Consider the following 23,702-nt stretch of genomic DNA (forward strand, 5'->3'; position numbering starts at 1 on the left):
CACAGCCATATAAGTAATTTATTTATTTTCTTCATTTCTTCTGATGCCAATAAGCATATTTACCAGACTTATTATAATGCTGTAGTTTTTTCTAAAGCATGACTGAAATGATAGAATTATCTTATTAGCATCTACAAATTCATTGACTTGGTGAAAAATTTAGGGCATCACTGGAAATATACTTACTAGCATTAGACGCTTAAAATCTTTTGGATTTTTAAATTTGCAAATAGGTTTAATATTTTCTTCTTTAACATTCTTATATAATGCTGAGAATGTATTGTTTAAAATACAGGAGTTAGTTATATGTGTAAGTGGATTGATGCAGTAAAGCAGACATATTTTGAGGTCTGATAGAAATCCCATCTACACTCACAACGTTGGAGCTAATGCCAATGATAATCTTTTTAACTTGATGTTCATAAGCTAAATTTAAATTAAAGCTATTTGAAATATTAGGATATTTATTTTGTAAACAGAAATTTCTCTCGGTATCTGAAATATTCGTTGGCTTATTATTGCATTCAGTAAAATAGGCATTTATTAAATTGGAATTTTTGAATTTGTTGGGTACATTAAAAGACTAACTGTTGCACCTTTGAAGTTTACTGCTGTTTTTCCAAAACCTCTGGTTATTCTTATTCGCTAAAATTAAATTTTCAAACGTAACTTTTTCTCTGATAATAACGTATTTTGTATGTTTTCTTAGTTCTTAATAATAATTAGAATGGAAGAGTTTAATTTTTTAAATACTTTCGATGCGCTTTGTCCCTCATATTAATTAAAAATTAGATTTTGCTTGTAATATCCAAGCAATTGGTATAAAAGGTTTATTTTTTATTTTCTTTAAGTATATCTACCTTTATAACAATATTATTTGAATGGTAAAGATCGTCCTAAATAATAATCGATTCATGCTCTTGGAATTAGGAAAAATTTATGCTGGAGTAATCTTAATATTTTAATAAATGTTAATTTATTAAAATATTGAGAATAAATTAATTTATCTCAATATTTTAATTAATAATAAAAAACACATTTTTTAGGAAAATTTAAAATAGCAAAAACTATATTATGAACACTAATCAAATTGAGCATCAGTAGCCAAATTTGATTACGGGAGATTATGAGAGCCAATATATGTAAAATCCAATTTATTATTAGTGATAATATTATTAATGAAAGTTAAAGTATTAATTGCTAAGTCTTCTTCTTGGATATTTCATTATCTGAGTAAAATCAGAAATTATAAAAAGTGTAAGACATTTGGTTTTCTGTGCCATGGCACTCAACAAATCAATAATTATGACTCCTATGTAAATAACATTATCATAAGCAGGCATAATAGCCATAAAAAATCTTTCAGAAAATCTATAAATTAATTAACATTAGAAGATGGAGGGCGATATATAACTGCTACTAAAAACAATTTATTATTGAAACGGACTCCAATACCGATCTGATATAATTTTTAACAGAAAATGATACACTACTTCACCTTTAACTTGATCTTTTCTTATTAATTTGTAGCCATTAATATCATAACAATAAAGGGTCAACCAACTTTCTGTCAGACGCAATATATCAATGCTTGTATTTTTTAAATAATTATCAAGTTCATCAAAAACAGTTTAGATTGATCTTACATCTGTTACCGCATAAAAAGCTTTTGTTTTTTTTATGCCAAATGCGTATTTAAGTCGAACTGACTTGTAAGGGGGCTACATTTACCCATTAACTCATAAAGTACACTAAGCATGCTAAATGTAAAAAAAAGAATTTTAGGGAGTCAATACTTAATACCTCCAAAATGAGAATTTTGGCACCTTTCAGTAGTTTTTCATTAAGGAAAACCTTCTACCGTTGACAGGAGCCCACGATAATTGGTCCTTGCGATATTTTTGTTTTTGTTTAGCCTTCCCAACCGATAACAAAAATTAAAGTCACTTCTTATGATTGGAGGAATAACATTTTTGTAGCTATTAGATTCTAAATAGATTTATATATCGATTTTTTTATCCTCAGTAAGCCTATATTATAATGGAGTTTTGATTTATATGATCCATATGCATCACTAGAAGAAGGATTGGACCTGGTTTGTTCTTTGATCTCCATAAGTTCTTGCTGAAATTGTTTTAGATCTGCCGCCAACGTGGCGGTCATTTTCTCAACACGTACCATTATACGTATGTTACATTAACACGTAGGTTACTATATTATTAAGAAGAAAACTTCTTTGTGAATCCTTTTTTTTTAAACATAATAAAATTCAGTTTAGCTCTTCTCAAAATATAATTTGTAAAATGTTTAATTCTGAATACATTTTAATAATTAATCCTTTAAAATAGATACATTTTGAAATGAGCTCCCATATAACGAAAGCTCGACGGCAATTAAAGCAGTATAAGGATAAACCGTCAGAGAGATATAATTGCGTTCAGAAATCATATACAATTAAAGTTGAACGTTCGCCCCAAGACTTTATATTATAAAGTTAATCTGATGCCAGGCTGGACGTATTCGTAACGCTGAGTGGCCAAATTAAGGCCCCAGGAGAGGAACGAAGTCAAAGTAAAATACTTACGTGGAACTGGAAATTCCCAGCGATTGCTTGCTATCTCTGATACGTTCCGCATTTAATTTAAATATTTAAGGAACTCTGGTGATTTTAAGTTTGGCTGGCTTCAGTTTTGCCAAAAGTAGTAAGTTTGGGATTTAATTTTAAAGTGGAAATACTTGTTCTACAACCATTCCAGTTATAGAAACGAAATATATCGATTTTATTATTTTTAAAATCAAAAAATTAGTAAATTGTCTAGATTACAATTGAATAATTAGTATCTTTATTTTTAATTAAAAAAAACATGTATAATACTTAATGTCATGAGACAGTTAACTTCCGCGAAACATTTAAAAAAATTTTATACGTATGTATTGTTTAAATGCTAGTACACATGACATATTGTTTAACTAAAACATATTACATTAGCATGTAAAAAAGGAACAAGTATGCTTTCTTTCAGGGCTCTTATTTCCGGAATATGATGCTGTTGAACCATTGTACTAGTATCTCTTAGCCTTAAAACTTTAATGTTTAAAAATACAGAAGCATTATGTCAAACGCTTCAGCTCCATCAGAATAATTTTATAAAATAATTTTTTTTTTAAATTTCTTGTTTTGTTAGTTGATGTAAAATGTCTATTTTTTTACATTTTGTTATTTTTTTAGATTATTAGGTATTTTGTTACATTTTTAGTATTTTAACAATTTTACAAAAATATCTATTAAATTCGTTTTCTTAATTTATTTTATTTTTTTCTGAATTTATTACAATAATTATTTGAAATAATAAATGTATGATTTTTAAAAAATTTATATTATTTTTATTATTTTTGTGACTTTTTTAGATGATGCAGAACCATCCACCTCTAAAGGAAATTCGAAGAGCGCAACAAATAAATCAAAGTTGGATGTTAAGGCTAAATAAAAAAATGTCCCATTAAGAAAATCGACACGAAAAATAGATGATTCAAGCAAATGAGGCATCTGTAAGTGTTTGTGGGAAACTACAAATATCAAGTTGAATGGATAAAATGCTGCAAATGCCAAAAATGGATTTGTGGCATCTGTATTAATGATAGTAGGGATCCCTATTTCATTTGTGATAGATGTGAAGATAGTTCGGATGAAGATCCCTATCATACAGACGAAAAAGACGAATATGTGCCTAACTAAAATCTAGTGCCTAAACGTTTAGTGCCGTATTGATTAACCTCATTGATTTATTATTTTTTTTATTATTTTGTTTTGTTGAGTTTATGTTAAGTTGAATATTTTTGTATGTTTACTACAGCATTAAGGTTGTGTATCAAAGTTCCTGTCTATTTAGGCATTAATTGTCTACTACCTACCGATACCAAAATGTATGTATAAGTTTGTTTTCTATTTTCTTGTTTTGTTTTCTGGTTTGTTTAATAGAAATAAATATTTTTCAACTTTTGTATAAGCAAGTTGTTTATTTTTCGTGTTTTTCACCATTTGGATGTTAAAAAAAATTAGGTACCTACCTATATGACACACGCCAATGTATTTTAGCCCCATATCTGGGGTTTCTTTGTCAGTATAACGTCGTTTAAGGTGTTTTAAATGTTAATAAAACTTTGTGACAAAGTAGCCCCAACCACGGGGTTATTTTGTCGCCATCAATATATTTTTTTAGCTTAATCGCTTTTTATAAAAAAAATTAGCATAGTTGTAGTTGTAGAGGATGATTTCGTCGGTATACTCATAATATACCGACATATAAGTAAAAGTGGAGGTTAAGTAAAAGTGTGTTCAAAAGGTAACAAAGTAACCCCGGTTTACGGTATATAAAAATTTTGACCAAATTCTGTAGAGCGCGGATAAATAATTGCAGTTAAAAACCTTTTATTAAGAATCACATTAGTCTACAAACCAAGCGAAACTCCAGCTTAAACCATCAGTTCCAGTTTGGTATCTATCAGCTCCTTCAATAGTTTACAAGCGAGACGCGGTCAGGTATTCGTCACACTTGTAAAAAAACTCTTGCCAAAAATTCCTTGAGTTGATGCAAAACTCCCTCATTTAAACCTGCGATCCATTTATATTCAAACAAACGGCTGTTCTGCTTATAGTGCGGTTAGGTAAAAAAAAATTAACAAATACTTTTCTTCGTCGTTTTATTACGGGGACTGGCAATATTAAATTGCCTTCCAGATCTTCAAATTTGTTCCTAAATGATCTATCAAAATTTATATCTTATTCTTAACAGCGTGATACTTTAATTTTTATTATGTAATACACAGAATATTAAACATTTTGCGATTACGATTTGTATACTAATATATGTAAAGCCTGCATCAGAAAACGCACGCAAATACACGTTGCTATATTTCGTCTTTAAGCATCTGTCACAATGATCGATTCTCCAACCTGTATAGGTACAAGGATATATCTGGGGCTTGGTTCTAAAAGGGCCAAAGTCATAAATCGCAATTTTTGACAAATTGACTTTAAAGGTAATGAGGTCGCATTAGGTTTGGTTTTTAGAACATAGATATAGGTTTCTATATTTTTCTTAAGCTTGATTTGGGTGTAGAGAATATTGGTTTTTAAAAAAAAAATCTTAAAAATGTATAAAATAAATTTATTTTTCAAAAAAAATTGACATTGGCCTTTTTTTAATAAATAATAAATTAAACTAATAACACTTTGGCCTAACTTAAAAAAATCAAAATAAAACTAAAAACACAAGAAAAAACTTCGTAAAACTCGTTGCACATACATTTTGATAAAAATATAGGCACCTAAAGCTAATCTTTATCATCTTCACTTTCACCAAGATTATCAATTGCAAGTCCCTCAAATGTTGTACTTTATTTTTTGGAATGCCTAACGGTTTTTTATTAATAGGGAAAAGTTTTATTGCATTTTCGGAATTACGGGTTGATTTTCTTTATAAATTTAAAGTTTTATATGGCTCGTCTTCAGCAAAAGTGGTTTTGTATTTCAGCAGACCTGGATTTTCGGTAGAATAGTGAATGACTCTTATTTTAGCCCAAACAACAGGGTTTCCCAAAGTATTAACTTTTTTGTGCTGAAACTTTCCCGAAAGGAGTGACTTAAAATTCAAAATTTCTTCCTGAGCCATCTCATGCACAAAAATTGGGGGTTTTCTAGGCACTAAACGAAGTAAATTGGCCCAGTCTCTAGGAATTTCTATTTTTACTATGGTATTTTTTCTAGCCTTTTCAATGGCTGCATGAATTTGGTCGGCTTCCATATGAGTATGTCCCGGAATAAGAAATGTGTGATATATGCTCACATGCCTTCCTTCTCGTTTAAAATATTCTTCAATAATCGTTAGCAGCATAGCAGAAATTAAAATGTTCTTGTTTTGTCCAGGACAACAATCACTGTACATAATTATTTCATTCACAGCAAAGGGAATGTTATCAAGCTAAGTATACAGACAAGAAGCGATTTCCTGCCCGCCTCGATGAGCTATTGTTTCATTCCATAGATAACATTTTGCCATATTTATATTTTTATGTGATTCAAAAACTGTGAGATTGAATGTCCAAAGTTTTCTTTTATAAAAAGACACACTGCTTTGTAAGTTAGGAGTTGGCAAACACTTTTGCAAGTCAAAGCTGATAACTAATAAATTAGCATTTGTTTTGCACTTAAGCTAGTCTTTTTTTCTTTATATCCGCATTCAGCCAATATTTTACGTTCTTCATTTTCGGTTTCAATCTGGGCTTTTTCTTCCACATTAGTAACTGATTTAAGCCGAAGCAAAAACTTGTCACATGTTGCACAGGTGTCATTGTAACATTGTAAGGTTTTTTAAACAAAAAGTTGAACTCTTCATTAAAAATTTTTCTATACAGGGATTCTTTTTTTGGCACTCTATTGTTTTCTTGGCAATACTCAGCATACAGTTTGTACATTTTGTATATCGACAGATCTGAAGACAAATATTTTTTCGTTGTTTGTTCTCTTGAATAGTGACTCTCGAATGCAGGAAACATTTTTATATGGATACGGATTAAATCTTTTTCTTGTTGGCTTACCTTGGGATGATTTAAATGTTTTCCTCTGGCGTCATCAGGGCAAATACATTAGAGCTTCGCTTTTTTCTACAATAATGCGCACTTTTTTTAACGTGAGATCAAGTGTAGATAAAAACATTTTTTTGGCAAACTTCGATCCTTTCAGAATTAAGCTCGAAAAAATAGTGTCTACTGTAATTTCTTCTGCTTTCTTTGTTATTTTCTCTACGCCTCTTTGATCTTTTTGGAAATTCTTGAATATGGTTAGCAATAAATTGGTTTTGTGCTTCTTGTGATAACCTATAAAATCCCTGAAATAACTCTGTTCCTTCGTCGTTAGAAAACTTCTCTGAACACTTTTTCTTATAGGTACAGGGATCTTTAATTTTTTTTTAGAAACTCTTTTCCCTGCTTTTGTCAAATACGCTTTACCTTTACTTTTAACCGAGTTTTTGCCATTTTTCTTTTATTTTTATCCCAACTGTTCCGATCCGTTTTTCTTTTTCTACTTTCTTGGCCCTCTATGACTTTTTTCCTTCCTTTCTTCTTCGTAACATTTATGTTATTTGTAACAACAGTGTCTGCTGATATATGAACTGGAGTACCAAGTTGTTTAGATATGTTTTGGTTTATATCTGAATCAGAACCGCTACTGGTATCATCATTTACAGGATCATATTTATCACTTGAATATGCCTCGAAATTCCCAGATTGATTGCTACCGGTGTTGGATTTATTAGTGTCGTCGATATTTGGCTAGTCTGTTTCCAGCTGTATTACTTCTTCTTCTAGTAAGAAAAAGTAAAAACTCTAAAAAAATCATCTCTTAAAAATAATAAGCAATAACAACTTACGTGATAAATAGATGGTTTCATTTAAATTCCCGCCTATACGTGAACATGAGGGCGCCTCAAAAGAGTGAATCCTTATTGATATGGTCGTCTAAATTACCAGTTTGAATCTCCCTATTTGATAATACTTTCACAGCTTTTGATAATTCGGATAATCCAGTAAAGACTTCGCCTGACAAATTCGACGATCCTGACTCAACAGCTGTTTTATCAGTTACATTAGATTCTGTTTGCAAGGATTTTGCTTCCTCAAAAACTACTGTAAAAAAAAACAAATGCATAGATTTATTTTTTTAAATTAAATTAAAAATAACTGCATAATACTTAAGCAGCTAATGCTGTTTAAGTATTATTAAGTATTAATTTCGAGTCACTCAGTAAACTTAATAACAAAAAAAAAACCTATGACTAATTTTTATACGACAAAATTATTAGCTATAAAAATAGTCTCATTAGCTTTCAACTTGCATACGTGAATATAAAAAGTATTTCAATTACTTATTTTAGTTACTATCAATACTATTTCTATTTTAAAAACATTATAACAACTCACTTATTAATAATAAATTTTATTATATACCCTAGGTAATTTTGGAATCAAAATTATGATATATTTAAGTCTTTACCTGAATCATTGTAACCAGTTTTAGAACTTGAACGCAAATTTACCTGTTGGTTAACTGTTGGCCACGGGATAACATTATAAATAAGAGTAAAATTAAACTAAAAAACTAGTATTTCTCAATTCTAATGCATAAAATAACAAATCAACACTTATTTCCCGCCAACACGTTGTTATTCAGAGCAACAGTCAAAACAAACTGAGAAGCAGGAAGAAAAACAAATGCCTAATTCAGGGCCATTGTCGCAACAGATCAAAACCATTTACTTCTAAAAAGGCCAATGTCGATATTGGCCTTATAAGAAGTTATATAATATTGGATTCCTGGGGCCTATGTTCACATTGGCCCTTTTATTGAAAAAAGAGTATAAAATTGAAATATTGACATTGGCCTTTAGCGGATTTGTAATTTTTTTTCTGTGAGAGATTTTTATTACAACATTTTATTAAAGCTTATATTACACACAAGAACTTTTTACTAAAGAATTGAATAAATATTTTGACGCCGAATATTATTGTTAATAATATCATCCGTGTATATTAAACTGACTTTAAGAATCTAATCTTATTCCTGAATTATCCTAAATATTTAAAAAAGCTTTATTTATAGTTAAGGTTACTGATTATTCATTTTTATTTAATAAACTTTTTATTTTACAGGTAACCATCAAATGTCATGCAACACAAGGTATTTATTCGGTAAGCTTATAGAGACTAACTTTGATTTATTTCTTTTTAAATAATATTGAATATAGATAAATTTGTCGTTATAATTTTTTTAAGGTTTTAGGTAATTGACTATGTTGAAATATGTAGTTTAATATATAGATTCGGATATAATATTCATATTTATTCTAGATTTGATGCTATCGATCACAAAAATTGATTTTTTATGAGATTTGATTATTACTTTATAGCATTTACCATTTTTCTTGGACTACTCAAAATTCTAAAATCTTGGAGATGATTAACCCTTTACCCTCTGCATCATATTTAAAAAAGAATGTGTATAAACTAAGGTTTTAAAGATTTAAAAAAATATATACATTTTACTAGATAGACATTGACCTTTCTAAGTCTTTTTAAAAGTTTTTGGTAATTTTAAAATGAATATCTATATCTGCTACAAATAAGCTATAATAACCTGCGTGTACCAAAATTAATAAACAATTTTAAATTATATCTATATTTGTTTTAAATTACAAAGTACAGTTTTTTGGAGTCATTATGCGTTTTAAAAAAATTACTTAGACACAAAAAAATTGTCATACGCTGTACAACTTATGTTACACTGTTTGAATTCATGAGTACTTCCAAACGTTCCTGAATAGTAGCTATAACAACTGATACAACGCCCTCTACTTTCTTGCTTTTCCAAAATATACAGTTTAATATAGTAGAAAATTTCTTCTTATTATAATGTTTTTATATAACAATAAAAAAAAGGCTTTAAATACTACATCTCGATATTTGATTAATTTTACTTTTTAACTTAAATTTCAGTTTTCTCCAAAAATTTATAAGATGAGATTTGGAGTTAATTGCATCCATTGCCATGTACACGCAATCGCTAATGCGCATTAACGAAATGTGAATTAAAAAAAAACGCATGTGTTGATAACCGTAAATCGTTTTAGCGTTCCTAATTTGCAATATTTGAAAACATTTTAATTATGTGGATGATCTTTCAGTAATGCGGCTTAAGGTTTCGTCAATATGGGAGAAGATCCAAATTTGTATCAGATTTTAGTGCTGCCAACTAACACAAATTTGAAAACCAAGATGGCGAGAACAAATTTTCACTTAGACTTTGTTTGGTATGCTTTGTAGTATTCTCTCAAAATTTAAAGAACCATATTCTTTTATTAAAGAGATTTTTTATTCAATCTTTCAACCTATCAATAAATTACTTAGATTGGCGATAAAAAACAGGTGATTAACGCCAACGTCAAAACCTCCTCTTAGAAACCTTGTGTAAACACATGCCAAAGCGTTTTTGCTCTAATTCGCATTAAACGCTAATTTGCACTAGTGTTACGTGTCAACTTATTACATATAATTATTCCTATGACCTTAAGCATTTCTTTGTGAGTTGTTTCGTTCCAATTGACTAGGATCGACTTTTTAAAATCGATTGATTTACAATACTAGAAATAGTCTGTTGATGGGTGCGCGGTCAAGCAGTTCTTCAGTAAGAAATAACTTATAAAACGAAAGCGGGTTGTCATTGAAACTTGTTTCCACACTACGACCTAAAGTACTATTGGTTTGTGGAGCTATAAATTCATTTAGGTACGCTTCTTCAACATCATTCTAATTAATGTCATTCCTAATCATTCTAACCGTAATTGTAATTATATTCGACAGTATTGCCCTTTGCCTCGTCGTCTGAACTTGAGGACTAATATTTATGTCCTGAACTTCTATCGTCACTGCTTGCATCCTTAATAGAAAAATAAACTCATAAACATATGATAAATTTATAAAAATATAAATATTACGTACTGTGGATTCTCCTGGTTATTTGCTTTTTCTAAATTGTCTTGATATTTACGGCTATTAGTATTTTGGTTTTCGTCAAAAAAAAATTGGCTACAATATTTTAAGCTCTTAGTGCATCATAGATCAGTACCTGAGTTATTAAATGAATCATTAGTATTACTAATATCGCTTTAATTTTGGACCGTGACTTCAAGCACTAGTAGTTTAGACATTTTTTGAGATTTTACTATAGTGCCAGACGTAAACAATAATATATTTTAAACTAAGAAAAAGTTCAACTACCAGAACCTCAAAGCATAAGAAGGTCCATATAAATGCATAGTAACTATGTTTAAATAAGAAGATACACAGTCAAGTAAATATATAGAGTATTCGTGTATTATATTATTGTATTGATTGATAAAACTTTTTGCGTATTACTTTTAATACACATAAGGGTTAACGTATTAAAGTCATGACTTTTTAAATGGTAGACTTAATAAGCAGATTGTGAATATAAAATTGTGAATATATAGTTTTATTAATTTAAATATAAATGATGACTTTATAAATAATTACAAACTTTCCCTGAGAAATGGCGTGACAGCTTTATAACTCCTATATTAAAAAATGGTGACAGGGATGATATAAAAAATTACAGGCCCATTGTTATGTTATCTGCTATCCCAAACCTTTTTGAGCTTATCCTGAACAAATATCTTAGTTGGCATTTTAGAGGTCTCTTGATCAACGAGCAGCATGGGCTTAGGCAGGGTAAGTCTACTTCTACAAACCTTGTATTATATCATGACGAAAGCTTTCGAGAAGGGTCCTCAGGTCGACTCCATCTATACTGATTTCTCGAAGGCCTTTGACACAGTCATCAACTCATTGCTCATTTTTAAATTATTAAGATGCTATAGTTGTCCTAAGTGGTTTATTTTTTGGCTAAATAGTTACCTACATAAACGGATACAATTTATTGATGTAAGGGGTTCACTTTCAGTTCCTATTTTGGTCTCTTCAGGGATACCTCAGGGGTCACATTTGAAGCCTCTACTCTTTAATTTATTTATTAACGATGTTTTTAGTAATATTAAATTTTGCCAATTCCTATTATTTGCAGACGACTTGAAGCTATTTTTACATATTTTAAACTTGTCTGATTGCCTAATGATACAATCAGACATAGATTCTCTATATAATTGGTCTGTCTCTAATGGCTTACTTCTTAATAAGGATAAGTATTTTATCATTTATTTTACCAAATCTAGAAAAGTTTTCCATTTGACTACCACATAAATGGTAATATACTTTCAAGAGTATCGCAAATTAAAGATTTAGGGGTGTTGTTTGACAGTTACCTGACTTTCATACCCCATATAGATAGTTTGTCTAGTAAAGCCCTTCGTACTCTTGGTTTTATAACTAGAAATACTCAAGACTTTTTAGTAGCTGCCTTCAGAGTTTTATATCTTATTCATTACACTTATTCGTAGTGTCATGTCTTATTCTTCCATAGTCCGGTCCCCTTATTATGCTAACGATATTTACAGTCTTGATAAGGTTCAAAATAAATTTCTCATGACTTGTGCCTGGCGATTAGATGTACGAGATGAGTCTTTATTGGAACTTAAGTCAAGGCTAAATATGACTTCTCTTGAGGACTATCGAACTAGGTGTGATATGATATTTCTTCACAAGTTGATTAATAATGCTATTGATTGCCCTGAATTGTTATCGCGGATAAACTTTAGGTGCAATACTAGAGTCCTTAGAGAGACGACCCTTTTTCTGGTTGAATGTTACCATACAAACTATGGTAAGTTTTTTCCAATTAATCGACTCCACGTGTTGGGTAATAGATTTAATCAGGCTTTTGACTTAGTGGATTTAAAGCCTTCAGAACTTAAAAGGTGTCTGAGTGAGTTTACTCATTGAGTACTATGTGTTAAGATTCAAATAAATTTGATTGCTTTTCTTATTTTGATTACTTTAACGATATGTTCTTTGTGTTTACTCAACTGGGGAAAACTATATATTGTTGCATTAATTTTTTTTGGCCAAGATTGGTTTGTGCTTAAATTTTTCTGGAAGGTTTATCTTATTTGTATATCTTAAGCTGCTACATATTAATATACCTTTAGATAGATATATTGTTAATTTATAGAACATTTGGATATTTAATAGATTAATTTCATTATATATCTTATTAATATATTTGTTGATGGCAGAATAATTATATACATTTAGGGTTAAGATATAATTTATTTTATAATTTTGTTAGAATGAGGACATCCCGTAAATAAATAAATAATTATTTAACGAATTTTTTTTTATGGTAAACACAAGCACAAGAGGAAAGTCCTATGTTACTCTTGGAGTGGTGCTTGCGCGAAAATATTTGTGGGCATTTATCTTGAATCGCTGTAGGTTGTATGCGTCGGGAAATATGTGAGGTGGAAGCCCGTTTCACAAAGAAGATGTTCTCCAGATGAATGAGTTCCGATACAGCGACGTCCTTGGGGTAGGCAGGTGGACTCGATGTTGATGAGCCGCAACTGCTAGACGCGTCCTTCTTGCCGGAACAGCCCTGGGTGGAATCAGGCCTGCCATCTCAGAGGAGTACTTACCGTGATATTAACGGTAAAATAAACAGAGATCAGCCACCTTTCTCCTGTGCTCCAGACTATCCAGACTCTTTGTCAGTTCTGGTTTGTCGATAAGACGAATAGCTCTCCTCTGTATAGAATCCAGCGGGTTTAAATTATGCTTGGGTGCAGAGCTCCAGACATGCGAACAATACTCGAGGGAAGGGCGTATTTGAGCCTTATAAAGAGTCAGCAGCTGTTCTGGTGTATACAGTTTTTTCGTTTTGAAAAGCACTCCGAGTTTTTTGGAAGCCGCCCTGGCGACCTCGGCAACGTGGTCATGCCAGGACACACTGTTGGTGACCTCGACTCCTAGAAGATGTAAAGATGATTTCATTGGCAATGTTTTCCCTGCCATAACCAGCTCCGGGCCACCAAGGTTAGTCTTCATCGTAAATACTGCAGCTTGCGTTTTTTTAGCGTTAAAATTTACCAAATTGTTATCGCCCAACTCCAAGATTGCTCTAATATCGTTGTTGGTTGAAGCTACTTGTTGCTGCCTAAGATTCTGAGAACTTGCGGCTGTCGTTGGTTTGGCGGACTTAAAGGTGGAAATAAGTGTGCTATCGTCCGCAAAGCTGCAGATTGGATTGACAGTGGTTCCTAGCAAATCGTTGATATATACCAAGAAAAGGGTGGGGGATAGAATGCATCCTTGAGGGACTCCAGCGTTAATGTTAAATTTGTCGGAGAGGTATCCATCGATGGCTACTTGGATTGTTCGTTGTTCAAGAAAACTTTTGATCCAATTTAATAATGAGTTTTGTATGCCGATTGAGGAAAGCTTGGTTAGTCATGCCAAACTCTATCAAATGCCTTGGAAATGTCAAGAGCGACTGAGCGGGACTCGCCGTGCATCTCCATGGCCTCCGTCCACAAGTGTGTGACGTAGGCCAGAAGATCGCCGGTGGAACTAAGCTTTCGGAAGCCGTATTGATGATCGCTGATTAGTCCAGATGATTCCAGATATCTTAACAGTTGTTGGTTGACTGCTTTCTCTATAATCTTCGATATTACTGGAATTAGTGCAGTCGGGCGATAATTGGAGGGCATCGTCTTCTTACCCTTTTTGGGCACAGCTTGCACTCGAGCAGTTTTTCAGCTTATTGGAAATTGGCCCTGCTTATACGATGCCGTAAACAGTCTACATAAGGGAGAAGTCAATTCGTCTGCACAACGTTTTAGTATTAGGGCTGGAATTCTATCAGGTCCAGAAGCTTTGTTGGTATCTACGCTTTTAAGAATTTTATTTATAATTCGTTGGGGAAAAGAAATTTCTCCCATCGATGAATTCACCCTTGGCAAATATGGCGGTGTTTTGCCTTGCGAGTGCAGAGTAGAATTGGACGCGAAGAGTTTACCCAGTAAGTTGGCTTTTTCCCTTGCTGTTACCGCGATAGAACCATCATCTGCTGTTAGGGGTGGCAAGGCCGACTTAGCAAATCCTTGACTAACGGCTTTCGATACCGACCAGAAAGATCTTGTTTCATTTGGGCAGTTTAGCAGTTTGTTTCTGATCCTGTTGTTGTGACTCTCTTTGCCATCATCAATAATTCGCTTGCAGCTATTTCTGGAGGCTTAAAAGTTCCTCCGATTTTCGATGGAAGGATGTTGACGCCATTTGCGATATGCTGCGTTTTTAGTGTTTACTGCCTTTTTGCAATTCAGGTTGAACCATTGCTTGTTGTTTGATCCGCATTTAGTAGAAAAAGGGATATAAGCTTCCATTCCTGCCAAGATCGTCTCTGTAATTTGGTTTGCACATTCTGAGATGTTATTGGTTCTAAAGCAGACTTCTTTCCAAGGGAATGAGCGATAAAATTCCCGATGATGGTTCTACTCTGCTGATTTATAGTGCCATACCTTCCGCGACATCGGAGGATCCTGCGTTTTAACCTCCAACTGGCAAGAGACTGTTATCAATTTGTGGTCCGATGTTCCTAGGGGGGCATGTACTGTTACTGTGTACGAGTCAGGGTCTGAAGCCAAGACCAGATCTAGGAGACTCGCGAACTCGCCGTCTCGATCGGGGATTCTGGTAGGTTCCTCCACAAGCTGCGTAAGCCCGCATATGGTGGCAAATAGCTCAGCTTCTCGTCCTTCATCATCGTTCTTGTTGCAGAAGCGCAGCCAGTTGATATTGTGAACGTTAAAATCACCCATGACGATGATTTCTGCGCTTGGGTAGTCAATTTGCAGATGGTTAATGCAATCAACCAGGTTCAAAAAGAGCCGTCTATATTGGGTGTCGCTTGGTGGTCTGTAGATACAGCAGATAAATTTTGTGGCACCACTGGCTATTATTATGAACCACATGACGTCGAAGTCCGCAGGTTCAAGCGTTTCCTCCCGCTGGCAACTCAAATCGTTTTTGACAAATACTGCAAATCCAAAGTTTAGTCGAAATCAGGTGTGTAGATCGTATCCAGGATAAATGAGGTGAACATTTGTTGTTGAAGGTTTCACCTTTGTTTCTGCCAATGCCAGAATGTGAGGCTTATTTGATTGCAGGTGTTGGTGTACTGCATTAATATTGGTGTTTAGGCCTCTGATGTTGCAGAAATTGATTTTTAGGCTTTTTGATCCGCTTGATGTACCCCCCCGACTAGCCTCCGCCCGGAGATCCGAATGGCAGGCGAGTTTACCTCCGGAAAGTTTTGGTCGTAAGGGCGCCTTCATGCATTTACTTTTCTTTTCCATTTCCCCTTTGGAAGACTAGATACTATTTGATGAGGGGCTTGACCATACTTGGAGATAATGTAGATTGTTATTATAGAAGCCGGTTTATTTAATTTTTTTTTGGTGCAGACAAAAGTTAATTTATACTTCTTTAGTGTTGTTAATGTCTGAAGTTTGAGAATTAGGGGTTATTCTACTTTAGTTTGAAATAGGCATATATTAAAGGTCTTTGAGTTTAGAGCTGTATTGGGACTTCAAAAATATTTTCTAATTTTCCTGGTATATATTTATATTGCTTAGTAATTGTGAAAACGTAACTATAACTAATTATAGGCTACATCAAAGCTTACATTTGTCATTAATTACGTGTCCTATTATGTATGCATTTAACCTTCAAATTATATAGGAACATTTATTTGTATTTATGTGAAACTACTCAATGAGGGGCTTGACTCTGCTTGGAGATAATGGAGATTGTTAATATAGGAGCCGGTTCAATTATCTTTTTGGGTATAATTTATAATTCCTTTAATTTTAATTATGTCTGAAGTTTAAAAATTAGGCGTTATTCTACTTTTGTTTCAAATAGAGTTTGGAGGTATATTGGGATTTTAAAAATATTTTCTAATTTTCCTGATAAATATTTATATTACTTAGTAATTATTAGAGAAAGCTTAACTATAACTAAATATAAGGCTATATCAAAGCTTACATTTGTAATTAATTACGTGGCCTATTGTATATGTATTTAACATTCAAATTATATAATAACATTTATTTGTATTTATATGGTTTATTTAAAGATTCCTATAATCAAGCTTTAAGCTAATTCTTAAGTGTCTTTCAAACTAAATAATTTTTAAAATTCCATATTTAGTATCTTATGTTCAATCTGATTAGGCGCAAGTAGTGTCATTACTGTTTCTCAATGTATGACTGTATAGAAGCTCTTTAAAGGGCCCTATGTTTTCATTCTCGGCATGTTTCCTTATGACTTTATATTCTGCTAAGTTGACATTAATGACTTTTATATATAATAATTTTAAATGTTAGAGGGCTTTGAATTTATCTTGGTGTTAACCCCAAGAGTAGTACTTTTAAATAGTTTACTTATATTATTTTTTTATTTTCATGTTATTTGAATGTTATTGCAATACATTTTTTTAAATCTTATAACTCGAAAATCAGTTTTACTTTATGCATAAAAAATAAATATTTTGGCACTTATTTCGAAACGTGTACGTGTGGTGTAAACTAAAAGCTGTACTTTATAACAAAAATTAAGGTCACCAGGTGTAAAAAGAAAAACGATGAAACAATTAATGAGTCACTTTCACTTTTATCTCCTGGCTCTATGTACTATACTATTGTTGGAATCATCTTTGTGAGACTGTCGTTGAATAAATAGCTCGGCATTTTATTATAGGTGTCAGGATAATGGCTTAAAATTATTTTAGAAATTAATTTTGGTAACGTTTAAAATCAAAAGAAAACGTTGCATCCCACTTTAATCACTAAATCCGTTACTATATTTTTATGAGTGCATAAAATATGTTTTTATCGCATTTATTTCTATGTAACTGTCCCTTAGTTTTTATTTTTAGATTTTCTAATTTAATTTTCTTGCTGTATAATGGGGGTTAGCTAAATCACAAATAAAATAAATCTGTATTCCCAATATCATTTATCTAAAAATATGTTCTTCTATTCTTCCCATAAAATGCAGGTTTCAAGTCGTTTAATAGAAACAACAAATTTTTATTTTTTAATTTATCTTTTAAATTTTCAATTTGCACGCCAAAAATCTATTCCAAAAAGCTAGGTAAAGCTCGATACCGAACGCAACAAAATTGGATCTAGCATGTAGTTGAGTTTTTAAATTAAATTTTGATTTATAGCGTCACATTTTTCCGATTTTATTATTGAATTTAAATATTTTCTATATAACTCAAATTTAAAAATATTCTTTATTTTGTTCATTGCTTTATGCTGTTCGATTAAAGCCTATAATATGCTTTGATCAATTTTTAGACAAATCTAAGTTGCACAGTTTGTTAGTAAATGCTACCGGTACTTATTACATTTTTTGCAAAAGTAACATTGAATTTAAAGTTATAATAGAAAATTCAAGATTTTTTAATAAATTTAAGAAACGCAGTGCCTTTGATACCATACATATCCAAAAAAAATACCAATAATAGAAAATATTTTAATATATTAAGACGATAAAGCGGTCACAATATCAGTTTATGCTGGAAATCTATGAAGCGAAAAATTTAATGGATTATCCAGAGAAACCTCAAACTGCAATAAGCATAAAACTAATCTATGATATTGGAACAAAATTTTCTATAAATAGTTAAAAACATTTTAAAAGCCATTCTACAGCTAGTAACTTTTTTAGGTTAAGGTAGCAAAGAAAATACAAACAATGGTAATCAGAAAATCTAGTCTATATTTATTAGGTAAAACGTTTAAATTAAAAATATGAAAATAATATAAAAAATAAAAAACAGAAAAAATGGTAAAAATAAATATGAAACTTTCTAACATAATTATTAGAAAACGTTATTTAATCTAAATCTAAATATTTTAACAATACATTATAATAAAAAAATAATAATTTTGTGCATATTGAATAAAAAACAAGAAGAAACAAAATTGTTTTTCAAGGCAATGCTTAAATGCAAATAATTTTTAAATTTTAACGTAGTACATACCTAATTCTCATAAGCTTTGATGCATTTAGGAGTAGAGTGGGAAGGCTAAGTTGAGCTCTGAGCTCGCATATAGCCCGCAGCTTTGTGCGGCTACGGAGATTAACCGTGGCGATGACAGGATGGGAAACGAAAGAGGCCCTTTAATAATTTACTATTTTACGTTTTAGGGGTTAGTATGTTGTCAGAGGATGTAACTGTTGGATTTTTATAAAATTGTCAGTTTTAATACAATTGACATGGATTATTTAAAAGCATTTATTTCTCATTTTTATTAACAAAGAATCTAATAAATATTAAAAAGTTAATATGAAAGCACATTTTTTTTTGTTGGCAAAGAAATTCTTTATAAATACCGATAGTTGTTGAACTCCTGGTAGTGTGGGACTCTGTGACCAGTTGCCCACTAAAACTTCCCCGTTGCGGTGTTCACTGCACTGCGGTCTGCTCTGTTGCAATCCTATTGTGCTCCATAGATTTACCCCCACATATCAAGTTCTGTTTCATATGGGAAGTTTAATATTTTGACCAGTAGTGACGCTGTTACGGTTATTTTTTCATATGGATCATCATTTATTAAGTGGCCAATATAAGAATGCAATTAATTAGTCAAAATTGATAATATAATTATTATATCCAATAAAATTAGAAATAGAACATCTATCTAATTTAACCATTTATTCTGAATAAATGAGGTATAAAATGTATGCACTGTATGGCATAAAAGAGTAATAACTATGACTATTAAATTAATTCTTAATTTGGTACACAGATAACTTGTCGCACTATTACAATTTCATGTCTTCATTGTTGAATCTCCACAATTCTTCAATTCACTCAGTATATTGTCTAGCAGGCAGCAGTCAGGGAATGTCTTGTGTGATGAAAAACTTCTTAGCTATTTGTCCTCATCCATTCTGTGAATAATTTAGAGAGTTAATTGCTGAATTATCCTTTTGTTTTATTTTCATCCCATATTCCTTATTAGAGGAAAAGACCTTTAGTACTTACCTTATGATTGGAAGTGTACTAGGAAATTTAAGAACTAATTCTATTAATTTATTTCCTATATTTTATGAAAAGAATACAAATACAATAAAAATTTATTATAAATTGTTCAAAAGTAAACATGTCACTCTCACTTTCTTACAGGTTATGTTCGACATTCAAATTTTGGTCATTGACGTTTCGGCCAGAACACGGCAAGTCAGGGTAGCTGCATGTATTGACAACAAATTTAAGATTCTATTTCACCAGTGATGTCTAACCGATAAAGCTTTCATATTGAATTAAGTGGTGTAAATGATGAATTATTGATTTTTTTATATTTACTGAGTTTGATTATGGTAATGATGGTTATGCAAGGTTGCGCTAGCTTCAGTATGAGCGAAGGCTAATGTAAATAGGATTATTCTGATGGGTCGGATCTTCTGTCTATTGATAAGTATTGATAGTGATAAATTGTCACTTCCTGGACTTTCTTTCTGTTGTGGGAAAGTGAAGTGCGAACACTAAACAATTTCGGATTGAAGTTATAGGCTAAAACCTTGGATTAAATTTTAACATCCGCTAATATAGAAGGATTTTTTTGATTGACAATGTTTCGAGGTATTATCTGAGCATAATATTTGTGGAAAATTCTCTTCGGGAGATTTAATTTTCATAAATCAAAGTTTATTGCTTGACTTTATGTCGTTTCAATCTTCTTCACCTGAGTCACATTGAGAATCCTGTTAATTTAGGGTAAGTGTATTTTATTTCAAATTGTATATAGGGATGTATTATAGAGATCATTTGTTTCTTAGATTTTTTTTATTTGTGCTAAATTGCGACCAACCATTTCCCTTGCATCGTATTTTTCTTTCAAAATCTTGGGGGTTCTTACACTCAGAGAGTATAAGAACCTTGTAAATATAGTTTCAATCGATATGAAATTGATATAAGAATAGCATTTGAATCATTCTCAAGTCCTTTAAAAATATATATCGCACTTCTAAATCGCAAGTTAAGGACACTTGTTTGCTAATTATGTAAGTTCTAAAAAGTCATTAGAGAAACCCGATCCTAACATGGCTTAATTGTTTCATTCTCTACCTATTTAGCTGAAGATAAATTCAAAAGTAACTAATCATTATTTTGAAATTTACAGTAACAAGTTGGATTGTCGGACATACCTCATGGACCTGGAGTTTGGTAGAGTGTCTCATGCCCGGTTGAGTTATGAGTTACAGTGAGTTACGAGGTTGAGAGGAATTACTTTGGCGAGCTTATCCTTTCCTTCAATTCTGACTTGAGTATTATTAGGGATTGCATTAATTACCAACTCAATCATTACTCCACCAATTCAGGTTATTTTTTAATTTAGCAATGAATATTATATAGCATAACTCAAAATATATATTTTCGTTTTAATATTCCTATTCTCTCTAGTAAAAGCTTGGCTTCGCCGAAGGCTATCATGCTGGTCTGTTTGAATGCTTCGCAGAAGTGAAACAGATGGCATTGAGTACTGGTTATTTAACAATGGTTTTGGCCAACCATCTACGCACATTGTTTAAGGCCTTCACTTTCTATATTATAATGCGGCAAATATTAAGATAAATATGTTGTTTGTTATTTAGATAGGATTTGATTTAAAATTTATATTAATTTTGTATTATGTATCATCTGAATTGGATAACCTTACGATAACGTAACTTTGTAGATATTTTGTTATCCTTTATTTACAGGAACTTATTTTGAATTTTATGCTAGTCATCGTTATTTTGTGCTTTTCATTTACAATATTATTGGTAATTGTATAACTAAATAAATTTAGTTTTTCTCTCCTTAACTTGGTAGAGTGTAGGTTGCCCATGCTTCGGAGTGTCTGTCGTGAAGATTTCACTATACGTTTATATTTCATGTCAGTGGTGCTCATTTTTTTTTCACAACAATGTAGATTCGTCGGACTTAATTCAATTATTTTATGATTTTTCAATATCACCTTTTCTCTTTAACTTCAATAATCACAATTTCATCTATGAAAAAGACAGTCATTTAATTCGAAGCGTCACTCTTAGGTGGAGGGCTTCCGGGCTTCATTTTCTGAGTTCCAGTGGATCTACCTGTAGGTTTCTTTGTTAAGGAGACCATGTTTAGCTTTCTTTTTGATCTGAATAGCCGACCGATCAAGTTGGCTTAAGCCATATCTTGTGCCGGCCCATATTTTTGGGCTTCTTTTTAGTGAATCGTGGGTAAAAGGGTTTTGGCAAAGACACAAAATAGTACTTCGGTCGAATCATGGGTTTCAATAAAAGCCAGGTAGATCGTTTTAATTTTAAGACTCCTTATGAAAAAACAAACTACCCATCAAATTCAATATACAACATGGACGAAACAGGGGTATCCACAATACCTAATAAATTACCCAAGGTTATATCCAGCAAAGGCAAAAACTGGTCGGAAAAGTCGCTAGTTCAGATCGGGTACAGCTCGTTACAGCGGTACGTTACAGCGGTTGTTTTAGCGTTACGGGGACATATATTCCTTCGGCTATGATATTTCCTGAAAAAAGGATAAAAGATGAGCTCTTTTTAAATGCACCTACTGGGATCTGCAAAATGATATCGGACTCTGGGTTTATAAGCCAAGAATTATTTTGGCAGTGGTTGCGGCATTTCAAGAACTATAGTAAACCTAGTACAGAAAATTAAGTACTGTTGATTCTCGACAACCATTCCTCTCACCGTGATCTAGATGCAATAAACTTCTGCACGAATAACTATATTGATTTACTCTCTCTACCACCTCATGCAAGCACAGGATGCAACCACTGGATATTGGTTTCTTTGGCCCATTAAAATGTGCTTACAGTAGAGAGTGTGATAAGTGGATGGTAAGTAATCTTGGAAAGATAATAACGCAGATGCAAGTTGTCGGACTATTTAACCAAGCTTACACCATCGTCTCCAATATTGGAAAATCAGAAAACTCATTCAGAGCTTCCGGAATATATCCCTATAATCCGGATCAGTATAACGATGATGATATTGCCCCTTCCTGTGTGACAGACGCACCTTTTAATACTCCAGACGCACCCACTAATAGAACAGACGCACTCATTAATACAACAGATGCACCCAATTATACACAGAATGGCCAGCTCAATGATGAAGTGGTGGTGAAAAGAGATGATTCCGAACCTTCCACGAGTATTCCGATCCATGCAACACCTCCACCGTTGGATATTGCCAGCCTTGATATAGTCTGTGAAGACGGGGTACTTATATCAAAGAATTCGTCTACTTTTGAGGAAGAGGCTTTAAATCGGTCGATCCCAGCTTTAGAAATTTTTCCTTTGCCGCAAATAAAAGAAAAACTAAATCGCTCTAGATCAAGATCACAGAAATCCGAAATACTTTCTAGTACTCCATTCAAGAATGAACTTCACGAACTTACCGAAATTATGAAAGGAAAAGAAGACAAAAAAATGAAGCAGCAAAGAGAAAACTAGTTGTTACTGGCTCAAAATCTTAGAAAACAAAAAAGGTAAAAAAGAAAATTAATAAAGGTGTCGAAAAGGAAGAACGTTGCCCAGGATGTGGATAATTGTACTCAGAATCTTTTGAAAATGATGACTAGATTATGTGTTCTTGGTGTAACAGTTGGTGGCATGAATCTTGCACCACATATTTAATGGGAGACTTTGTTTGTGTATCTTTAATTGTTTAGAGTGACGACTTTAAGCAGATACTATGTTTTTCATTTTCCTTTAAGGAATATTTTTTAATTTTGTATTACTTTCAATAAACTTACCTTTTCTATATGAAATCTAATCTTTTTATTATATTAGTAAACAATCAAATATAACATGCAACCATGTTTTAGAGAAAGATATATTGCGTACTTCTATACATTAGTATGCGTACTCTTATAAATGTTTGTGCATAAGAGCACGCATCTGAAGACCTTTCAAAAAATGTTAATATCTCCTTTTTGTCATACAATGTATAGCATGACATATATAAAACATGTTTGACTGTGATTACTTTATATTATAAAATTTTAAAAATTTGCACTTCGCCTAAAACTGAGAAATTATTTTAGAGTTTTCACTAAGTGCGTATTTTTATAAAACATTACC

General features: G+C 32.0%; 1 protein-coding gene and 1 long non-coding RNA gene across 5 annotated transcripts in view; one reads left to right on the top strand and one right to left on the bottom strand.

Annotated features, from left to right (window-relative positions):
• Nucleotides 1-23,702, top strand: part of LOC126738818 (teneurin-a) — a 1,182,227-nt gene that overhangs the window by 731,841 nt on the left and 426,684 nt on the right. The window lies entirely within an intron of this gene.
• On the bottom strand, nt 19,241-19,903 carry LOC126738822 (uncharacterized). The gene is made up of 2 exons (XR_007661449.1): nt 19,589-19,903; nt 19,241-19,494 (listed from the first exon to the last, which is right to left on the bottom strand). It is a non-coding gene; the product is annotated as an uncharacterized LOC126738822 (long non-coding RNA).

This window comes from Anthonomus grandis, chromosome 7 (assembly GCF_022605725.1).
Source record: "Anthonomus grandis grandis chromosome 7, icAntGran1.3, whole genome shotgun sequence".
Classification (NCBI taxonomy): domain Eukaryota; kingdom Metazoa; phylum Arthropoda; class Insecta; order Coleoptera; family Curculionidae; genus Anthonomus; species Anthonomus grandis.